Consider the following 25,821-nt stretch of genomic DNA (forward strand, 5'->3'; position numbering starts at 1 on the left):
TTTCAAGGGTGATTCCAAGCTCCTTAGTTACTTTTACTCACCAAGGAAGGTATAATCTCATACCCTAGCCCTGCTTTTGTATATTTAGAGTTTTTGTGTTTGGTATGGTTCATGAGAAGCATGATTCTTGTAGACTTAGAGTGTGGTTGGTTTTGTAATGAGTTTGGAGTTGTAAATCTTGGATTATTTGTTAATGAACTTTAGTATAGTTTTAGTTCATGTTTGAGAATAATATAAATTGGGGAACTTGAGGTGTTGGGGCTGTTTTAGTATTGTATGGATGGAGTTTGGTTGTATGGTTGATCTGTGGTTGATTTGAAGTAGGATAAAATTTGGTAATCGCGTAAACATAGTCGTCGTAATGCCCGATTTACTTTAGACTGTTTTTGTTCTTAACATCAGGACCTGATAACTCACTGTTAGGTTTTGACCATTGCCATGATTAGATAGTTCATGTTACGAGCTTCGTTTTGATATGTGGTTCGCTTGAATCCGATGTACGGTTTAGGAGAAACGACCGTTTTAAGTAACGGCATTTCGCGAACGGACCATTATCCCTCGCCTTACTTTGAAACATTGGTTAAGGACCTTAAATGAATAATTGGATTATGAAACAATTATGTAAAGTAGATTAGACATTTGGTAGGGTACTCGCGAAATATTTGCATTAAAACTCTTAATGGTTAATTTATTAAAAATGGTGGAGCCGAGGGTACTCGAGCGACTTAAGTGAATCGTTAAGTGCAAAAGCGAACGTTAGGGTCTAATTGGTTAAAGTATAGATTCTTAAGCGACTTTGGTTTAATTCCAACTTATATGATGTTTATAGGTTATCAGACTCATCCCAGGAATTTTACCACCCCCAGTCGCTCAGGCAAGTTTTCTACCCGTTATACTGTTGTTGTGATGTATATATGTATATGCATTATCTTGTGATAGATGCATGATGGTTACTTAGCAAATTTTGCGATATATTGGAGCATGCTGATATGGGATATATGCATGTCTGTTTTGTAATCTTGATATCTATCTGTTGATTCAAATGCTTCAAGTGCTTATAGTTGCATAATACATATGCTAGAGATAAGCAGTAACTGCGTATCCCTTAGTATAGGGGACCCAAAGGTGAACATTTTCTAAAATCGGGAGTCGATGTTCCCGAGTATATTATATATAATTATATATATATATAGATAAAGTTTTCAAAACTATTAATCGAATAAGGTTTATTCAATAACTTTATTTTTATTAATGAATATTATTTTGAATATTCATTCAAGGGCTTATGACTCCGTTTATTCATATTAATTAATATTATTTTGAATATTCATTCGAGGACATATGACTCCATTCATTTTATTTAATGAATATTATTTTTGAATATTCATTGGAGGGCTTATGACTCCGCTTATTTACTAAATAACATTCTTTATTTTATTAAAGAATAATGTTTCGATAATCAAACTTATATTCGATTATTCAAATAAAGATCGTACTTTCGTATAAGTATATCTTTGGTTAATTATTATTCATTTCAAGGATGAGTTTTTAAAACTTCTACTTCATTTATTTTTTTATAAAGATTATCCTTTATGGGAATATTATTTAAATAATAATATTCAGATACTTTCTAACATATCGGGACTGATTTATTTTATTAAATCAGCGTTAGTCTAAACATTCTTTAAAATGTTTTCGAGTCTTCAAAATGATTTTAAAAGTTGGGGCGGATCCCAAAACTCATTTTTATATTTAAGATCCTCCTTTCGAAGGGGATCTAAATACTCGCTCAAAACCTGAGGGATCCGGCTCTGTGGTGTGTTTTATATTCGCAACAAGGTTGCTATTCTGATAAAAGAGTTTTTGATTACTTACCCAACACTCGGGAAGTAAAATTCTTGGAACAAGTTAATCCATTAACAGGCATCGCCTGGGAAATATCGGTGAGTTTTCCTTTCCAACTAGATACGACTTCTTGGTGGAGCCGTATCAACAAGTTTCTACTTGGGGAAAGGGGGGACGAGCTTTACGTTTCAGAGTCATGGATTTCATCTAAACTAGGAGTGGCGTAAGTGGTCGAGTGGCGCCGGCCCAGCCTTATTATATTGTCCCAAATGGTCTGGAAGTTCCGCTAAGACGGTCCATTCCTTAGGAGTCCAGTGTTCGGTTGACAAGTAAATCCGACAGGTTCTCCTCTACATGTAGAAAATGGTGGGGTTGCACTACTGCGATTGATCATCGTAAGTGGTCTTCCTGGCGCGGGAAACTCCCGTAATGAGTTCATCATCCAGTTGGATATTTCTGCAACACTACCCAGAGCATTTCGATCGAAAGGCTACGAATGGGTGGTTGCCGAAGTATTGACAAGGTCAAACAGTTATAATGGTGTTTCCATCGAATGAAGTATCTCGTAACTTCATTTCCTTTAAAAATATTTCAATGATTGAATCTATTCAAGTCTTAACTTGTGGTCTCATCTATAGGACAAACTTTTGAAACTTATTATACTTTGAACAGTGGTAGTTCAAGTAGTTTTCTAAAAATGGTATAAGTATAGTGAAGTAATTGGTAACTTCATCTTCCTTTAAGCTTATATCCAGTAAGTAATTACCTTACACTTGATAAAGGATTCTAGTAAGTTATCCATTTACATACTTACATTTTTGTTTACACTATATATTATCTTGCGAGCTGTAATGCACACTCTTGCTTCATTTCTTCATCACACAACAACAGTTAGAAAAGATGGCCAGACTCAAGTAGACCCAGCGCAAGCGCGTGGGAAGTATCCCGCGTCTTCCCGTTGATATCGTAGCTGCTATAGCTGCAGAGGTAGATCTATTTGTAGATCAGGCATTCTACTTTTGGAAATCAATTATGTATAATTATAACTTGTGGAAGATAATGGCAATTAACTGTAAACTTATCAAGTAATCATTTTGGGTTGTAATAACTTTTAAATTATGAATTCATGGACTTGTACTTATATCAATTTCATCTCTGAGACTATAACGTGTTGTGGTGTGTGTTAGTGTGGGGTCATAGCATGAGGTTATTTATTATTAATTAAGTTAAGTGATATTGTGGAAAGAAAGAACGTGATGACCCGGATCCCCGACCCCAGATCTGGGGGTGTTACAAATAATATTCCTTAAGGTCACGGTACATCTTCATACTTCCTGGGTGGATTGAATATCTGGAGTTGTGCCCTTCGTGTAGCAGCTAGTCCTTTAACTCTTGCACATTTGGAATCCAAATTCGGGACGCATACCTCATGATCCCTTTCTCATCCTTCTCGCATCTCACTTCCTCACCGGTCAATGTTCCTCTTTCTTCACTCATCTTCTTTTCCTGACATACTCATATCTTTTCAGTCAGTTCCGACACTAACTTAATCTCAAATAATCCTTTTGTTCCTTTGCTGGTCATTCTCACGTCAATTTCCATTTTCTCAAATTCTTTAATTAATTCCTCAGATGTCATTATCATTTTGAGTCTTTCCTTCCTACTAAGGGCGTCAACCACCACATTGGCTTTACCCGGGTGATACAAAATCTCACAGTCGTAGTCCTTAATCAACTCTAACCACCTCCTCTGTCTCATGTTTAGTTCTTTCTGAGTAAAAATATATTTGAGGCTCTTGTGCTCTGCGTAAATCTCGCATTTCTCACCGTATATGTAGTGTCTCCAAATTTTCAGGGCAAACACTATGGTTGTTAATTCTAGATCGTGCGTTGGGTATCTACTCTCATACTCCTTCAATTGCCGAGAGGTATACGCGATAACCTTTCTGTGTTGCATAAGCATACATCCTAGTCCTTTATGCGATGCATCGCTGTATATCACAAACTCTCCCTTTTTATCGGGAAGAGCGAGCACTGGTGCTGACACCAATATCCTTTTCAGTTCTTGAAAGCTTTCCTCACATTTCTCTGTCCATACAAACTTTTCTATTTTTCGGGTAAGTCTAGTCTGTGGGTCGTCTATCTTAGCAAAGTCTTGGACGAATCTCCGGTAATATCCTGCTAAACCCACAAAACTCCTAACCTCTGTTGGGGTAGTCGGTCTTTCCTAGTTGGATATTGCCTCTATCTTGGAGGGGTCAACTAAAACTCCTTTGATACTCACCACATGCCCTAAGAACTGAACTTCCCTTAACCAAAACTCGCATTTCGAGAACTTGGCATATAATTTATCATTCCTCAAGATTTCTAAGAATATCCTCAAATGTTCTGCATGTTCTTGCTCTGTCTTTGAGTAGATTAGAATATCATCTATAAAAACTATCACGCATATATCTAGGTACTTTTTGAACACTCTGTTCATCAAATCCATAAAGGCTGTGGGTGCATTGGTTAGCCCAAACGGCATGACTAAGAACTCATAGTGTCCATATCTAGTGCGAAAAGCAGTGTTCGGTATATCCTCAGGTTTGATTTTCAATTGGTGATATCATGTCCTCAAATCTATTTTGGAAAAATGCACAGATCCCTTGAGTTGGTCGAATAGGTCATCAATCCTAGGGAGAGGGTACCTATTCTTAATATTCAGCTTATTCAATTCTCGGTAGTCTATGCATAATCTCATACTGCCGTCCTTTTTCTTTACAAACAGTATTGACGCTCCCCATGGCGACACATTGGGTCTTATCATCCCATTATCTAATAATTCTTGTAGCTGAGAAGCTAATTCCTTCATCTCAACTTGGGCTAGCCTATAAGGGGCCTTGGGCACTGGTGCCGTTCCTGGTGCTAATTTTATAGAAAATTCTATTTCCCTGTTGGGTGGTAACCCTGGTAAGTTTTCTGGGAACACATCCTCAAATTCATTCACTATGGGTATGTCCTGTATATTAGGAACTTCCTTCTTCGTATCCATCATATAAGCTAAATAGGCCTCGTTACCTTTCTTTAACAATCTTTTATCCTGTAGCATGGTCAGAAATTTTTGGGCCTGTCGTTGACCTCTAAACACTACTTCATTTCCATTTTGCACCCTTATCTTTACCTTCTTCCGCTCACAATCTATTTGCGCTCCATTACTGGATAACCAATCCATTCCTAATATTACATCAAATTCTCCTAACATAAATGAGATTAGGTCAACTTCGAAGACTCTCCCTTCTAATTTTAACTTGTATTTAGGGTGTACTTGATTCACAGGAATTATTTCTTTGTTCGCTATTTCCACTTGTAATACCTCACATAAAGGTACGGCGTTAAGTTTTAACTTTTTAGCAAAATCTTGAGATATAAATGACTTGGTTACTCCAGAATCAAATAGGACATTTGCATGTTTGGAATTTAACAGAAGGGTACCTGCTATCACATCAGTGTTTCAGACAGCATCCTGAACAGTCATATTGAAGGTCCTAGCAGCCGGGGGTCGATTGGATGCAGCTCTGCTCATCCCTGAGGCTGGGGGCTTCAATGTCAGGCAATCCTTTCTCATGTGTCCTACCTTCCCACATTGGAAACACGTCACATTGGGTCGGGTGCAATTGTTGGCAAGGTGTCCGGTTTGGGCACACCTGTAGCATTTCAGAGGGGCTCTCGCCTGGGTGGACACTCCAAGGTGTCTTTTTCCACATGTTTGACATTCCAGTACTGGGGCACGGGGTTGGCTATGAAATGTTTCCCTAGATTGTCCGCCGGCCTGGCCAACGCTCTCACTTGGGGTCTTTCGAAATCCGGGGCCTCACGCAGGTTGGGACACCACTCCCCTGACGAGCATTCTTGGAAGGCTCCTGTTCCCGGTTCCTCCTCCTTGGCTTCCTATCTTCCTCTTCCTATTTTCCTTTTCCTTCAAACTTTGTTTACTGTCAGCTTCAACAATCGAGGCTTTTTGCACTAAGGTGGCATAATCTGTCAGCTCTAGTACTGCCACTCGGTTCTGAATCCACTGTTTCAGACCCAGCTGAAACCTTCACGCTTTCTTCTCTTCGGTATTCACGAACTCGGCCACAAATCGTGATAGCTCAGTAAACTTGGCCTCATACTCTGCCACAGTCATCTTATCTTATTTCAACTCCAGAAACTTAATCTCCATCTGGGTTTCCATAAACCTAGGGAAATACTTGTCTAAGAACAGTCGAGTAATTCTATCCCATGAAATCATAACATCAGTCTCTAGGCTTCGTTTGGACTCCCACCAGTAATTAGCTTCTCCTTTCAGCATGTAAAAAGCGAAAATGGTCTTGTGTCATTCTTCCACACCAAGTATTTCGAAGGACTTTTCTATCTCTTTGAGCCAGGCCTGTGCTTCAACGGGGTCGGCAGATAGTAGAAACTCTGGGGGTTTGAGGGATTTGAACGCTCTGAACACAGTGGCTGCAGTCTGTTGGGCAGCATGCGTGTAACGCCCTCCAGACCCGGGGTACAAGACTGGGGGTTACTAGCTAATCACCAAGCCTGTATAATCTGATTAACAATTAATAAAGAAATCAATCTAAACCCCTTTAACACTAACCATGATCTTTTTAGGTTGAAGTATGAAAACAAGAACCACTAACTACTTTATTACAAACCAAATTCAAAATCTTACAAACTCTCTTTATTACAAACCATTGTCTAACCAGTTTTAAACTAATTTCATCTTTTATTTAAGCACACACACTAACTATCTACATGCCACCTGTTTGGGCAACTCCAAACTTTCTTCCTGGATTGGGATCAACACCTTGGGTATGAGAGGATCGCGAGGCTTGACCCGCTTCTTTACCACTCGAATCCTGATGGATTTCATATTCCTTCTTAACTGAAAACAATAAGGTGAATAATAACAAAAAGGGGTGAGCCAAAAATTGCTCAACAAGTCCGCAAAATATAAATAATGTTTAAGTAGTTTAAGTGAAACAGTAACCTGGGTATATCTGCAAAGATATAGCCCCGCGAGAATCGAAATAAGGCCATTACTGGTGAGTACAAATGAACTAAACTGGACACAAGTTCGCATCTATACCCTGTTGATCAGCCAGGATACAGTGTAGATCTATATCCCACCATATAGATCCAATCGGGCACCAAGGCACTACGGCCCATCTCAAGGATCCGGTTATGTCCCGGTCCTTAGGATTAAGTAAACTTAATCCCCAAAGTATCACTATCCTGTCCATGGAATACCAACCAGAATAATCGGTATGCTTAATCACTAGAGTATATCAATATTTGTGAGTAATAACTGGTATATGAACAATGAATTCAAATAAAAAGGAGAAATCAAGAATTAAAATGAAATATGAACAAGAGAATCAAAAGAGTGCAAGCACGATAAGAATCTGAAGAAATATCACTATTCTGAAAGTAGAATAGGGGAAAAACTTGCCTTCTGCGCGACTCACTGCAAATATGTCACCTTCGTCTATCACTGACTCAACTTGACTTACTGGCTTAGCTTCTGTTAGAAAAATAGATTGGTTTAGTCATTTTGTACTTCAATTGCATCTTGAATCGATTTTACATCATTCCTATTACCTACCCATGCGCTTATGACTGACTCGTATATTATCTATTAGCAAGTAAGACTCTATTAACCGCACAATACACATAAGCACATAATCATTTTTATAGTTAAAATAATTTTTAGAATCAAAATCGACTCCCTGATCGCTCAACTAATCATTATCTGACTCGTTTCCTATTTTTCAGAATTTTTCGGACTCGTCTCGGCATACAATTCGACTGATAATCAAACAAATAATAAAGTTAACTAATTTCTAGAAGAAATTAGGTCTTACTATTATTTTTAATGAAAAGAATTCATTTTTCTGAGTCAAAGGACTTTCGCTTCACTCAAATCGGACTAACGGTTTAATTACTACGAATTAAACAAGATTTAATTAATTAATAATCAATTATAAATAATTGATTATAATTAAATAATCCTTAATTATATTTTTAAATAATTATTTAATAATTATTATATTTTAAAATAATTAATCCCTAATTATTAGGATTAATTACAATTTATTACAATTATTTACAAATTATTATCACTTACTCGATTAGATCGAGTATTTACAAATAAGTAATCGATACAACTAACTGTTACGCTATTTATCGGATAAATAATTATTATTCGAATCATAATCCAACTCAACGATCAACTACTCGTATAAATACGAGCTACTCGCATTATTTAACTAATTATCGAATCTTTAATCATAATTTTTAATCATTAAAATTATTAATAATAAGTAAATAAATAAATTATTAAATAAATAATTAAATAATTAATGATTTTCGAATTTCTAAATAAATAAAATAATTCAGAAATTATTAATAATATTTTTCAGAATTTAAAACAAATTTTTAATTGATTTTCAGAATTAATACAACTGATTTTTATATTAATAAAATTATTAAAATTAATTACTTAATCATAATTTTTAATCATTAAAATTATTAAATAATTACTTAATTATTTAATAATAAGTAAATAAATAAATTATTAAATAAATAATTAAATAATTATTGATTTTCGAATTTCTAAATAAATAAAATAATTCAGAAATTATTAATAATATTTTTCAGAATTTAAAACAAATTTTTAATTGATTTTCAGAATTAATACAACTAATTTTTATATTAATAAAATTATTAAAATTAATTACTTAATCATAATTTTTAATCATTAAAATTATTAATTAATTACATAATTATTAAATAATAAGTAAATAAATAAATTATTAAATAAATAATTAAATAATTAATGATTTTCGAATTTCTAAATAAATAAAATAATTCAGAAATTATTAATAATATTTTTCAGCATTTAAAACAAATTTTCAATTGATTTTCAGAATTAATACAACTTATTTTTATATTAATAAAATATAAATAATTAATTAATAAATCAGAAACATAAACAGGGAATTGATTTCTGGGTTTAGAGGATCAAACCCGGGTCGAAAACCGGGTCGACTACGGATCATGAAAAACAACCCAGAACCCGGCGCCGGTGGCCGGTTTCGGCGAAGTGACGGCGAGACAAAAACGCAGCGAAAACGAGTCGTTCTTCCTTCGTTTTCTACCAAAATCACTCCTGTATCGTTCCGTAATCACTTCCCCAGCCTTCTCCTCCTTCGTTCGTCGACCATCACGCCGGAAACGCGAAGAACGCCGCCGCCGCGGTGGTTTTCCGACGACCACAAATCGCGAACCAACGGCGATGAAACTGGTGCCGTTTGACTCGTAACTCGAATATCTACAAGCCTATACTAACAGAATCATCTAACACAATTAACCAAAATTGAAACCTGAATTCCATGTATAATCCGAAAATCACAAATTAAAATTTGAATAATCAATAACTGAAATTGATCATAGAATCATAAACTAAGATTTACAGGCTTCAAAATGGTTACTTACATGTTCGATTTGATGAACAGAAACACCTTCAAAATCGAATTTGATTCCAAGGACTCCAAACCCTAATTCTGGAAATTTGGGGATTTTTGGATAATTCTCTGAATTTTTAATAATAATTAACTAATTAATTAATAATAAAACAGCTATTTATAGTACTGAAAATAATACCCCTAAATAAAATTAAGGGGCTAATTACACATCTAATAAAAATATTTGGCCCCAATTTTTATAATTTTTGAGTATCAAAATTTAATTTTTAAATATTTTATATATGCAATATATATGCCAAAATTTTCCAAAAATTATGAATAATACAAAAATACAAAGAAATGGTATAAATAAAAGTCCTATAATTTTATAAAAATAAAAATGTGATTTTTGTGGGGTTTTTAAAACCCAATGGGGCCCGAAAAAGTCAGTTTTTGCAAAACGAGAAAATTTATAAAATGCCTAGATGTTCAGAATAATGTGATGGTAAAAGCCGTTTGATGAAAAATAAGGCCCATTATTTTATTTGAAATATCTGCTTTAAAATCATGGTTCGGGTCATAAAACATTTGAAATGAAAGCTATGAATGCAAAATAAAATCTCTGAAAAATATCTTAAAAATACCGGAACGACACAGAATGCACGTAACATATAGCAATTAGGGTTTGACAATTAATTCCACATAAATGATATATTAACACACATAATTTATTATAAATATGATATAATATAGACGTAAATTTTCCAGACATTACATCCTTCCCCCCTTAATAGGATTTTGTCATCAGAGTCTTGCTGTGAAAACAAATGAGGATATTTCTCTAACATTTCACTCTCAAGTTCCCAGGTTGATTCTTCAACCATAGGGTTTCTCCACAATACTCGCACTAAAGATACAGACTTATTTCTCAACACTTTCTCTCGCCGATCTAAAATTCTTATCAGCTGTTCTACAAAAGACAAATCAGGTTGGATATCTATCGGTTCATACTCTATTACATGCCTAGAATCAGGATTATATTGCTTAAGTATCGACACGTGAAACCCGTTGTGAATATGTTGCATATGAGGCGGTAAAGCTAATTCGTATTCAACTTTTCCCACTTTCTTCAAAATTTCAAATGGTCCAACGTATCGTGGCTTTAATTTACCCTTGTTGCCAAATCTGGTCAATCCTCTCCATGGCGATATTTTGAGTAATACGTGTTCTCCTTCCTGGTAGTCCATATCCTTCCTTGCTTGATCTGCATATTTGCGTTGCCTGTTTTGTGCTGCATCCAATCATTTTTGAATAAGTTCTATCTTTTCTTTAGTCTGTTGGATTAATTTTGGACCCAAAACCTTGCGTTCTCCCACTTCATCCCAATATACTGGTGATCTGCATTTTCTTCCGTATAACGCTTCTTACGGTGGCATTCCAATGCTTGCATGATAGCTGTTGTTGTAAGAAAATTCTACCAAAGGTAAATGCTCATCCCAACTGCCTTCGAAATCAGTCGCACAAACTCGTAGCATGTCTTCAATTGTTTGGATAGTTCTTTCGCTTTGCCCATTGGTTTGCGGATGATAAGCGGTACTCATGTTTAATTTAGTTCCAAGACATTCTTGAAATTGTCTCCAAAATCTTGAATTGAAACGGGGATCTCGATCAGACATGATAGATATTGGAACTCCATGTCGCATCACAATATCCTTGAGATACAAGTGCACTAGCTTGTCGAGTGAAAATCTTTCGTTAATCGGTAGAAAATGTTCCGACTTCTTCAGTCTGTCAATGATTACCCATATCGCATCATGATTTGCTTTAATCGTTGGTAGTCCCACCACAAAATCCATCGCTAGATGTTCCCATTTCCATTCTGGAATATCTAATGGTTGCAGTAATCCGCTCAGACATTGATGTTCCGCTTTAACTCACTGGCATGTGTAGCATTTACTTACCCCTTCTGCTATCTCCTTCTTCATATTTGGCCACCAAAAGTTTTCCTTCAGATCTCGGTACATTTTTGTACTTCCTGGATGAATGGAATATTTCAAACTATGCGTATCTCGCAATATTTCTTCTTTTAGTTCTGTCACGTTAGGGATCCAAATTCTTAATGCAAAGCGTAGGATTCCTTCATTATCCTTCTGAGTTATAATTTCTTCTCCAGTTAAGTCGTCATCTTGACTCATCATTTCTTCTTGACAGCGGCGAATCTTCTCTAGTAACTCCAGTTGAAAAATTATAGCGTAGATAGCTTCAGTAGATTCATTGGGAATACGAATTTCGATTTCCAACTTGTCAAATTCGTTGGCTAATTCTTCGCATGAAGTTAACAATTTCAATCTTTCTTTCCTGCTCAGCGCATCTGCCACAACATTTGCTATCCCTGGATGATAACTGATCATAACATCGTAATCTTTAATCAATTCCAACCATCGATGTTGTCTCATGTTCAGTTCCTTCTGCGTAAAGATATACTTCAGACTTTTATGATCTGGGTGGATTTCACATTTCTCACCGTAGAGATAGTGTCTCCAAAGTTTCAACGCAAATACGATCGCTGCTAATTCCAAATCATGCGTAGGATATTTCTGTTCATGAGGTTTTAGCTGTCTCGAAGCATATGCAATGACGTTACCGTGTTGAATCAGTAGACATCCTAATCCGCGATATGAAGCATCGCTGTAAATGACAAAATTCCCATGTTCATCTAGAAATACAAGTACCGGTATTACTAATCGATTTTTCTGCTCTTGGAAACTTTCTTCGCACTTGTCATCCCATACAAAATTTTCACTTTTTCGAGTTAACTTGGTCAATAGCGTTGCTATTTTTGCAATATCTTTGACAAATCTTCTATAATATCCTGCCAATCCCAAGAAACTTCGAACATCTGTTGGTGTCTTTGGCCTTTCCCAACTCAACACAGCTTCAACCTTCGCGGGATCGACTTGAATGCCTTCACTACTGATGATGTGCCCTAGCAATTGTACTTCTTTCAACCAGAATTCACATTTCGAGAATTTCGCGTACAGTTGCTCTTTTCTCAGAATTTCCAAAGCAATCCTCAAGTGTTCAGCATGCTGTTCGCCCGTCTTTGAGTAAATCAAGATGTCATCAATGAATACGATCACGAATTTATCCAAGTATTTCTTGAATGCCCTGTTCATCATATCCATGAATGCTGCTAGCGCATTGGTCAAACCGAATGCCATTACAAGAAACTCGTAATGTCCATATCTAGTACGGAACGCAGTCTTGGGAATATCTTGAGCTTTAATCTTTAATTGATGATAGCCCGATCGCAAATCTATCTTCAAAAACCATGCGGCTCCTTTTAGCTGATCGAACAAATCGTCGATTCTCGGTAAAGGATACCTTTTCGTGATAGTGAGCTTATTTAATTCCCGATAGTCAATGCATAGTCACATACTGCCATCCTTCTTCTTCACGAACAATACCGGAGCACCTCACGGAGATAGACTGGGTCTTATAATGCCTCGGTCTAGAAGATCTTGCAGTCGCGTTGACAATTCCATCATCTCGACTAGAGTCATTCGATATGGAGCTTTCGAAACTGGTTCTGTACCTGGCGCTAAATCAATCGTAAATTCAATTTCCCGATCTGGCGGTAACCCGGGAAGCTCGTCCGGAAAGACGTCCGGAAATTCACATACAACTGAAATATCTTTTATTCTGGGAATTCCCTTCTTAGTATCTAACACGTAGGCTATATACATCTCACATCCTTGTCGAAGCAATCTTTTGGTCTACATCGCAGTCATAAATTTCTTTCGCTGTTTTTCGCCCTTGAACATTATCGTTGCATTTTCCGCTGTTCGTAATTTGACTTTCTTGTTTGCGCAATCGATCTGAGCATTATGATAAACTAACCAATCCATTCCCAAAATGACGTCAAACGCTCCTAACTTAAAAGGAATCAAGTCTACGGAGAAATGATGTCCGGCTATTTCTATATCGCATGCAGGACATACTCGATCTACTGGAACTTGGTCGTCATTCGCTAATTTTATAATTAACGTCTCGCCCAACCATTCAATTTCGTAATGTAACTTATCAAGGAATTCTTCAGAAACAAATGAACGGGTAGCTCCAGAATCAATTAATACATTTGAATTTACGGAATTCACCAAAAGCGTACCTGCAATTACACTCGGACTCTGCACTGCTTCTTTCATTGTCATGTTGAAAGTTCTTACTCTGGGTTGATTAGGCGGCGGTGGAGGAGGTAATGCCAACACTTTCGGAATACTGGCTACCATTGCTGGTCCTTTACAATTCCTAGCGATATGCCCTTTCCTTCCACACTGAAAGCAAGTAATTTCTGCTATATTTCCTGTTGGACATTCGTTAGAATAGTGCCCTTTCTGCTTACATCTGAAATACTTCACATCCATCTTGATATAGTTGCCGGTATGTTTTCGACCACAAGTCTTGCAGTACGGCACTGAGACTCTGACAATTCCCTGCTGGCTGGGGGCTTGGAAACGATTACCTATTTTCTGGGTACCTTATCCTATCCTTTTGAAATTCAAATTTGTCCGGGCTTGAAATCCCGGCTTCCTACTGGAGCGGTCTTGGAAACTTCCATGTCCTCTATCCTTTTGAGATCTTTCGTTTTCCCCTTCGATGATCAAGGCTTTCTGGACTACGGCGGTATACATCGTTAATTCAGAAACTGCAACTTATCCACGGATCCACGGTCGTAACCATTCTTGCTTTGAACTCGTTTCTCTTCAGTATCCACTTGTTCTGGGACGAACCTAGCCAATTCATTAAATTTGGCTTCATACTCTATCACATACATACTTCCCTGCTTCAGTTCCAAAAATTTAATCTGCATTTGATTTCTCACATAACGAGGAAAATATTTCTCTAAGAACAGCTCTTTAAACCTATCCCATGCAATAACATCTTCACCCTTTAAAGCCTTTTTAGATTCCCACCAATAATTTGCTTCTCCTTTTAACAGATAACTAGCAAAGTCGGTCTTCTGGTCTTCACCTACCTTTACTAGCGCAAATGCTTTCTCTATTTCTTTCAACCAAGTGGTAGCATTAATAGGATCAGTAGATCTCTCAAATTTTGGAGGTTTAACCAACTGAAACTGTTTGAAAGTAACAATAGGTATAGTTGGTGGTATTTGGGGCTCATTACGAGGTGGCTGTTGTAACATTTTCTGTTGAATCTGTTATTGTTATTGCTGCATCTGTTGTTGCATCATTACCATCTGTTGTTGCATCAGATGGAACATTTGGTTCATGGTATCATTGGTCTGTTCTCCGGAATTACTGTTGAAAGTCTCAGCCCTAGTCTTTCTTTTTGGTGCTATTTTATGATAATAAACAAGTGATGTTTCTTTAACAGTTTAATAGATAATTGACAGTAGGTAAGAAAATAAGTTATCCTGTATTAACAAAATTTAGATAATGGTTTAAAGAAAGAAAACAGTTGCTTAATATAAAAACAGGAAATGTAAATAGTTAAATGAAATGTTTGTTCTTCTTTCTCTCTTTTTTTTGACAAAATTTAAAATAAGAAAAGTTGTAAAAGAATAAAGTAAAGGTAAATGTTGTAAAACTGTAAAGACTGAAATTTAAATAAAAGAAATTTGAAAAAGTTCATTTAATATATGACAACAGCCTCAGGTGTAAGTGCTTGGTACAAAAAGTCTCGCTCTGCTGGTCATCACCGCGGCTACAAGTCAAACTACTACTACAGGTCAAACTACTACTACACACATACACACTACTCACTATGTCATACTAGGATGCATCTACATACATCTGTCCTCTGAAGTCAATGTCTCAGAACCCTGGCGGAATACGCCTTACCTCCTCCCTAAGTGTCTGAACCAAAGTCTGCACCAAACGGAATATCCTGTAAAACTCCGCGAAAGAAGGCGATACCTCATGGGTCAAATCATCCAGCTCCCAAGTAGCACTCATCAAAACCGACTGTAACCTCTGCCTCATAAAGTAATCGGGCTATAAGGCAGCTAACGGTCCTCGATCTCTCTGATCAAATAAATGCATAACCTCCCTGCACTGAGCTCTCCAATACTCCACATCATCTCTCATAACCCTATACTCATGGTATGGTACCATATATGGTTGTGCAACCTGACATACTGACTCTTGTGACGGAACCCTCGGTATACCTGCACCCTGCTATGGTAACCCCAATTGTAAATCCACATCATGCTCCCCCATCCCCTCAACTGGGATCATCTGGAATATGTCGGGTTGTGGGGAATTTACTGGTATAGGAGGCAACACTCGTGGTGGTAGAAGCTTTGGCTCAATCTCCGGTATAAACTGATGCTCTATCGGAAGTGGAATCATCGGCTCAAAGAACTCCAATAGATCAAACATCTCTATCGGGTCATGGACTATCCCTGTACTGGAGGTACTGGCTCATGTGGCAATGGTGGTGGAGGTGGAAGAGGAGGAAACATGAACTAAGATACTGGTGGTACAACTGGTGCGGCTGGACCAGTCACTGTCCTCTCAGAAGAAGCCGAATAACCTAACGACGCCATCTGATAATATACCAAAGAAAGAAGAAAGCTCACTAAATCATTCCTAGAACTATTACCTTCCTATCGTAACATTATCTAAATCCTAACACTACTTTTCCTATTTGACTACTCCTATCCTATGTGATCTTCCTATCTTATCTTAACCCTAATGTTCCTGTTTTCAGGGACCAAACCTACAGCTCTGATTCCAAACTTGTAACGCCCTCCAGACCCGGGGTATAATTCTGGGGGTTACTAGCTAATCACTAAACCTGTACAATCTGATTAAAAATCAATAAATAAATGAATCTAAACCCCTTTAACACTAACCAGGATCTTTTTAGGTTGAAGTATGAAAACAAGAAGCACTAACTACTTCATTACAAACCAAATTCAAAATCTTACAAACTCTCTTTATTACAAACCATTGTCTAACCAGTTTTAAACTAATTTCATCTTTTATTCAAACACACACACTAACTATCTACATTCCACCTGTTTGGGCAACTCAAAACTTTCTTCCTGGATTGGGATCAACACCTTTGGTATGAGAGGATCCTGAGGCTTGACCCGCTTCTTTACCACTCGAGTCCTGATGGGTTTCATATTCCTTCTTAATAGAAAATAATAAGGTGAATAACTACAAAAAGGGGTGAGCCAAAAATTGCTCAACAAGTCCGCAAAATATAAGCAGTGTTTAAGTAGTTCAAGTGAAACAATAACCTGGGTAGATCTACAAAGATATAGCCCTGCGAGAATCGAAAGAAGGCCATTACTGGCGAGTACAAATGAACTAAACTGGACACAAGTTCGCATCTATACCCTGCTGATCAGCCAGGATACAGCGCCGATCTATATCCCACTATATAGATCCAATCGGGCACCCAGGCACTACGACCCATCTCAAGGATCCGGTTAGGTCCCGGTCCTTAGGATTAAGTAAACTTAATCCCCAAAGTATCACTATCCAGTCCATGGAATAGCAACCGGAACAATCGGTATGCTTTGATATATTCTAATCACCAGAGTATATCAATATTTGTGAGTAATAATTGGTATATGAACAATGGATTCAAATAAAAAGGAGAAATCGAGAATCAAAATGAAATATGAACAAGAGAATCAAAAGGGTGCAAACATGATAAGAATATGAAAAAATATCACTATTCTGAAAGTGGAATTGAGGAAAAACTTGCCTTCTGAGTGACTCACTGCAAATATATCACCTTCGTCTATCACCGACTCAACCAGCCTTGCTGGCTTAGCTTCTGTTAGAAAAATAGACCGGTTTAGTCATTTCGTACTTCAATTGTGTCTTGAATCGACTTTACATCGTTCCTATTACCTACCCATGCGCTTATGACTGACTCGTATATTATCTATTAGCATGTAAGACTCGATTAACCACATAATACACATAAGCACATAGGCACATAATCATTTTTATAGTTAAAATAATTTTTATAATCAAAATTGACTCGCTGATCGCTCAACTGATCATTATCTGACTCGTTTCCTATTTTTCAAAATATTTCGGACTCGTCTCGGCACGCAATTCGACTGATAATCAAACAAATAACAAAGTTAACTAATTTCTAGAAGAAAATAGGTCTTAATATTATTTTTAATGAAAAGAATTCCCGAGTCAAAGGGCTTTCGTTTCACTCAAATCGGACTAACAGTTTAATTACTACGAATTAAACAATATTTAATTAATTAATAATCAATTATAAATAATTGATTATAATTAAATATCCTTAATTATACTTTTAAATATTTATTTAATAATTATTATATTTTAAAATAATTAATCCCTAATTATCATCACTTACTCGATTAGATCGAGTATTTACAAATAAGTAATCGATACAACTAACTGTTACGCTATTTATCGGATAAATAATTATTATTCGAATTATAATCCAACTCAACGATCAACTACACGTATAAATACGAGCTACTTACATTATTTAACTAATTATCGAATCTTTAATTATAATTTTTAATCCTTAATTATTAATTAATTACATAATATTAAATAATCAATAAATAAATAAATTATTAAATAAATAATTAAATAATTAATGATTTTCGAATTTCTAAATAAATAAAATAATTCAGAAATTATTAATAATATTTTTCAGAATTTAAAACAAATTTTTAATTGATTTTTAGAATTAATACAACTGATTTTTATTTTAATAAAATATAAATAATTAATTAATAAATCAGAAACATAAACAGGGAATTCATTTCTGGGTTTAGAAGATCAAACCTGGGTCGAAACCGGGTCGAAAACCGGGTCGACCACGGGTCGTGAAGAACAACCCAGAACCCTCCGCCGGTGGCCGGTTCCGGCGAAGTGACGGCGAGACAAAAACGCAGCCAAAATGAGCCGTTCTTCATTCGTTTTCTACCAAAATCACTCCTGTATCGTTCCGTAATCACTTCCCCAGCCTTCTCCTCCTTCGTTCTCGACCATCACGCCAGAAACGCAAAGAACGCCGCCGTTGCGGTTTTCCGACGACCACAAATCGCGAACCAACGACGATGAAACCGGTGTCGTTCGACTCGTAACTCGACGATCTACAAGCCTATACTAACAGGATCATCTAACAATTAACCAAAATCAAAACCCGAATTCCAAGTATAATCCGAAAATCACAAATTAAAATTCGAATAATCAATAACTGAAATTGATCATATAATCATAAACTAAGATTTACAGGCTTCAAAATGGTTACTTGTTCGATTTGATGAACAGAAACACCTTCAAAATCGAATTTGATTCCAGGGACTCCAAACCCTAATTCTGGAAATTTGGGGATTTTTGGATAATTCTCTGAATTTTTAATAATAATTAACAAATTAATTAATAATAAAACAACTATTTATAGTACTTAAAATATTACCCCTAAATAAAATTAAGGGGCTAATTACATATCTAATAAAAATATTTGGCCCCAATTTTTATAATTTTTGAGTATCAAAATTTAATTTATAAATATTTTATATATGCAATATATATGCCAAAATTTTCCAAAAATTATGAATAATACAAAAATAAAAAGAAATGGTATAAATAAAAGTCCTATAATTTATAAAAATAATAATGTGATTTTTGTGGGGTTTTTAACACCCAATGGGCCCGGAAAAGTCATTTTTCGCAAAACGTGAAAATTTATAAAATGCCTAGATGTTCAGAATAATGCGATGGTAAAAGTCGTTTGAGGAAAAATAAGACCCATTATTTTATTTGAAATACCTACTTTAAAATCATGGTTCGGGTCGTAAAACGTTTGAAATGAAAGTTATGAATGCAAAATAAAATATCCGAAAAATATTTGAGAAATACCAGAACGATACAGAATGCACGTAACACAGAGCAATTAGGTTTTGACAATTAATTCCACATAAATGACACATTAACACACATACTTTATTATAAATATGATATAATACAGACGTAAATTTCCCAGATGTTACAATGCGGCTGTGGTGGAATGGGCTGTTGGTTCAGATTTGCTCTTAAAAGTCCCATAAACTCATTCATGGGGTTCCCTCCCTAATGGGTATCCTCATCCTCTTCTTATATATATTCTTCCTCACCATATTCATTATAGTCTAGGTCCTCTTCACTTTCTTCATTCACTACAGGGTCAGGTTCATTCCGTTGTTGGTTAACAGATTCTGCGGGCTGTGCCCTGGTTCCTCTTCTACGCGGTGACATTGTTCTGATAATGAAAATTTGTCAATATAGTTGCAAAAATTTTACCATTGGATTAATTTATTCATATGTAAGCATGTCATTTATTATCTAGCATCTTTTTATCAAGAGCAATAATATGGGAATCAATTTCTTAATAACTGCTAGATATATATACCATAGGGTCTCCCACTTATATCTGGGGGACAAAACAACTAACCGAGTTCATACATGGCCTGCTTATAATACATCATTACTTGTCCTGAATGCTGAAATGCAAATACATAAGTCGTGCACCCTGAAGGGCTAGGAACGCTATCTACTACCAGCTATCTTATCAAAATTGGTGACAAGTCACCTAGCCCTCTTCAAGGTTCATAAATAGTCACCAGTCCCCCAGTCACTGTCACTGCGCGTAAGGTCACGCACCCTCCTTATCGCTCCTGCTAATATCAGCTCCGCGTCAACTACCGGGATGTATCCTCCAACCGTCGTCATCCTCATCTGAACCCGGGTATGGAGCTCGATCCCATCAATCTCTCTGCGGGCTATGGCTGGGGAAGCATCTCTGAATTCCCCTGGATATCCTAGTCGGATGGCTCTCTTAGTTGTCAGCGCCTGTCGTAGCTCTATGATGCGGGAAGATGCCGCGGTGATCTCAGCGTTAAGTTGAGCCACTATTCAGTCGTGTACAGCTACATGTATGGTCGCCGAGGGTGGTAGAGGTGAGTCTGGGTCGCTAGAGGATATGTCATAAGCCTCGTAGGTCTGTGCATCCATCCCATCCTCCTTGTCATCATTAGTATAGGGAAAAGGACTATGTATCCCTGGGTGTGGTGTAGGAGAGCGAACAGTTGGGAGAGGGTACATCTCTACATCCCTCCAGCCTAAGTCATCTCCCTGGAGCATCTCAACGTCATTAGCTATGGGGATAGGAAGTTCAGTCTCCTCCTCCGGGGCATCCTCAGTAGGATCAGCATCTCAATCATCAATGGGTGGGTCCTCCGGCTCGGAGTAAGGTCACGCTCCGGGGCCATAACATCATCAATAGAGTCAACCTCCCCCATAGGCTCCACTGGTGCCTGACATAATAGGCAACGTGTTACTAACTAAGAGTCGGAATTCCCTTGAGGGTAATACTGCCAAGACTACCCGTGTAGCTAGACGACGAACTCGACTTGAGCTCTAAATGATTATTTATTATTCTTAAGTCTACATATTTTATATCCTATCGATTCCAAGATTTGATAACCTAAGGCTCTGATACCATTTCTGTGGTGCCCCAAAATCCGGGGTCAGGGATCTCGGAGGCCACGCTATCTTAATCACTATACACCACATACCTCGCATCACAATATATAAATACTCACACTTTACGACCCCACACTTATTACACACACACACTTACAGGTTATTGTCTTGGAAACGAACCATTCATTCTTAGAGTAAGTCAAACCACAAAGTGATAATTATACAGCCCACTAATAATTAAGTCTTATCGGGGAATAACCTTTAAGTAAGGCTAGTCCGTCGGCCGAATATTAGTTTCTTATTTATTACCTTACATAAGTCATACTTGTAAATAAGCCGAACTAAAAACAACTGAAAATCAATCCAGCTTATCCGGTCTAGCTGTGGTACAACACCAAACAACCTACGGAACAGCTAGCCATTTCCTACCCGCTTCCTGGCTGTGTGTCTCATGATAGGCATCTTGATTCATTATTGTGTTGTGTCAATTTTAAGAAAACAAGATGCCTAATAATGTACCGTTTGAAATGACTGTATGATAAACTCACGTAAAACGTCATATATGATAATTATGTTTTATTCAAAAATAGTTTTCCTTGGTGATACACACCTTCTTATGAAAAAAATTCTTTAGTGGATTTTATTATCCTACGAATACCTAAATGGTAAACCCAGCACCTAGGCTTGGGTTATGGTATTGCTTCACAATTCCAATTGGAAGAATAGGACATTCGTTGGAGCCACCGTATACGATGATCAGTCGTACTACGGAAATAGTAACCTTTTTTACTAGTAGAAGGACGACACCTTCGTATCCCGGTTATCACCCTTTCCGCATTCGGGCTACGTGTACCATTTTGGGTATATACATACTTCACAAGTTCCTGAGTACACAAAGTTCCTTCGCCTGCGGTACCTTTGGTAGTCCATCTAGCACACATAGTAACAGAGTCTACCCCTCCCTTGTCCTTTAAAAGAATTATGTCATATCTCGAGAACTCGAACCACATCGAAGTTCCCCCAAACGTTTTGCTTATTGATAGAAATAACTTGATTAATTAGCGTATATATGTATACGTTTACGTACTTCTGAATTTTTTGGAGGAAGTACTAAGGATGTCAGTTGACCGTTGTCAACAGATAATTAAATAAAGGGGGTTTCTTTTGAAACTATATTCAAAATATTTAAAATAAGTCGAGATTATATTCTTCGACTATCTGAAATTATTCGAATGATTTTCTGAACATCAGAAAGTTTTTTAAATCAGGTTCTATGATTTTTAAATCATAAATAAACCATTTAATAAATAATAATTAATTAAATATTAATCAATAAATAATTAAACCTTGAAGGATTTTACTTTTAAAAGAATATTTAAAATATTCCTCAACTAATTTATATTTACGTAATTTAATAACCTTTAATGTTTAATCGGGTTTGAAATAAATAATCGTTGGAATATGCTTCTCCCATAATAAATGAGTAGGTATATAATATTTACTACTCGAACGATAAAATATAGTTGAGGGAATACGATCTTTGGAAATCGTTTTAATAAAAGTTCGAGGTGTTTAATGTTTCGTAAGTGGACGTTGGGTCCCTAAATAGGTAATTACTATGGACTTCTAATCGTCCCATAATATCACCAGAATGATTCTCGCGCTTTTATTTTGAAATCCCGACCGACTCTCAGTCTTATAATAATACATCACGCTTATAGCGGAATTAAACATTTCACGATATATACTTATCGTACAACATCGCTACATTATGCGAAAATTCAAATACTATGTATCATGGCAAGCATTTTATTTATGCAAGGATAATAAAACAATCCTTTCACAACATAACAGTAAATGGAGTTGGGTTCGTAAACTTGCCTGGGTATCTCGAGGTGGAGGATGCTCTAGGTTCCGCTCAGAAATCTATAATCATAAACACAATTCATTTCGTTAGGTCCCCTTCTAATTTACGGCGACTCGCACTCATGCGCGACTCATTATGCACCCTCTCAACTTATATTACCATTATTATTTCTTTAGATCCTTATTCACATTATGGTCGCTTCCTTTTTCAAAGTATCTTAAGTCCATTTCATTTTTCATCGTCAGCTCCGCTTATGGATTCTACGGTTTTCTAATCGCGCGGTCTCGGCTCCGATATTTTTATAAAATTGAAAACCATTATTTTCACTTAAAATTTTTATGAAAGTTAGGAAACTCAATTTAATACTCTCTGTAAAAATTTCATGATTTATGACCATTTTTAAGTCGATCCTTTTTATTTTCAAAATTCATAATTCGTAGTAGTTTTTGTCGCGTAAATCACTTTTAGTAAAACGACCATAACTTTTGATCCAAAAATCGGAATCAAGCGATTCAAGCTCCTAAACTGTGGCGCCCTCCAAAGTCGGGTCAGAAGTTTGGGGTCCACACACACACCTTATTTGTAACCTGCTTATAATAATAATAAAGACAATAATAATATATAGTGACCCTACTTACCAACTACCACAGACCGCAATAGGCTAAAGTATGTACACAAGCCACACACACACACTTTATATTACAAAGGTCCAAATCCCAACTATTCAAACTCAGAACTGAATATTAAACATTATTACAAAATTTACAAACTTAAACTATCTCAAAATATGCCAGCTAGCTTAACTCGATCAACCTGGACCCCTAGCTCTCGCACTGGATTGGGGATCCTCGCTACCAAATGGTTCCCTCTTAACTGGAGAAGAACATAAACAACATCGCATAAATGAGCTAACTAGCTCAGCAAGTCAAAATGACAAGACTGAGAATAATGATCATCAGGTGAAAAGGATTATGATATCAAGTGAACAATGAATAATGATTTAGAATTGGATATTATACTTTTATTTTAAAAACTAAGGTTAGGCTGCTGATCAGTCACGCACTAACCCTGAGCAAGGCACACAGCTCTGCTATAATTACTGGATCCATGGCACTCATTGGCCTAACTTGACCACTAATCTGGCCTGACCATGAATTTGGTCCAAAATTTTATAAAACAATCCAATTCTAACATAATAACAGAATAATCAATGTAAAGCAGTAAATAAAATCATAAACAACATTGGTATTAAATAATGAGATGGTTTCAATCTTCACAAAGGAACAATATGGCTATTTCAAAGAATGGATGTTAGGTAATGAAGGAAGGAATCAACATTTCAAAGTTACAAGGATTTGGTCTGTCAAAGAATAAGGTACAATGATTTGAATATATATATATAAGCAATTTGATTCAGTGTTTGGCATTTAGTTTGTATGTATTTGTGGAGTAGTATTGTATATCTGTGGTTTGCATTCGGGTATGCAACAATTAAGGTTCAGAAAGAATAAGGTTTACGGCTCAAAGATCAACAACTAGAATCAAGGCTTAAGGTCCAGTGCTTCAAAGCACTTGCAATATAGAACAGGATTATCAATCATCAACAATATATCTCGAGAAAGTTTAGAACACTTGCCTGATATTAGCTTGCTATACTTCTCTAACTTCCAACCTTATCGTTCTTACTCCTCGACTAACTGTTTTCCTTTCCTAAGCCTTGCCTCTTCTGCTCACATATCATAAGCATCTATCAATACTCAACTCATACGATTCTATTCGATATACATTTCTATCTACCCTTCGTTTTACCCAAATCCGATTAATATATTGAAAGTTACGCTATAAACTAGTAAACATCGAACATATAGATCGATAGTCAAACAACAAGTTACATATAACACGTAACACGTCAAACAATCAATGATATATCATTTATAAAAAAGTCTCGGGTCATAAACAAACTTTCGGGTATTTAATATAATTTTTAAAACATTTTTCGGAATTAAAACGAGTCGTTGGATCAATTTTAAAGCAATAAACAGGGTTCGATTGGCCAAATCTGGCTTCAAAACAATTTTATAATAAATATCGAGCCTTGAAAATAATATTTTAAAGCTCGAAACTATTTTTCGGAATTTTTAAATCATTTTTAAATAATTAAATCTAATTAAATAATTAGTTAAAATCAATTAATAATTAATTAAATCAATTAATCAATTAATTTTCGAATTAACTCACTAATTAATCAATTAGTTATTAACTAAAATTAATTAACTAATTAATTCAGATTTATTTTTGAATTAAAAATAATTTTTGGAATTAAAATAGTAATTTTTGGAATTTTCAGAAATTAAAAATGAATTTTTATAATTAAAATAAATAGAAAATATAATTTTTAAATAATTTTAAAACAGGAATCCAAAATATGCAAATTATGGAAACCTGGGGGACTAAACTTCATCATCTACAAAAATACAGGGACCTAAATGCAATTTTACCACCCCTCACCGGAAAACAGCCGGGGTTCGCCGGAGAATTCGTTCCCAGAATCCTCCCATCATCAAAAGCTCCAGAATTAACGCCTTCTGGAGCTTTGGTTACTCGAGCTTTGAAAACAGAGATCACTAACATCTTCAAAAGCTGGTTTGATTCTTAAAAGTTTATATGAATATATAGATTTTCTCTGTAAAATTATATAATTACTGTTTGCAAATAATTTTCGGTACTAAATAAAATACGGTAAAGGTTATTTATAATTACGGAAAATTAGTATCCCGTTGGATCATTCCGGATATAAAATGGCACGTTTCAGAAATTAAAAATGAATTTTTATAATTAAAATAAATAGAAAATATAATTTTTAAATAATTTTAAAACAGGAATCCAAAATATGCAAATTATGGAAACCTGGGGGACTAAACTTCATCATCTACAAAAATACAGGGACCTAACTGCAAATTTACCACCCCTCGCCGGAAAACAGTCGGGGTTCGCCGGAGAATTCGTTCCCGGAATCTTCCCATCATCAAAAGCTCCAGAATTAACACCTTCTGGAGCTTTGGTTACTCGAGCTTTGAAAACAGAGATCGCTAACATCTTCAAAAGCTGGTTTG

The sequence above is a fragment of the Apium graveolens genome, chromosome 8 (genome assembly GCF_009905375.1).
Source record: "Apium graveolens cultivar Ventura chromosome 8, ASM990537v1, whole genome shotgun sequence".
In the NCBI taxonomy this organism is placed as follows: Eukaryota; Viridiplantae; Streptophyta; class Magnoliopsida; order Apiales; family Apiaceae; genus Apium; species Apium graveolens.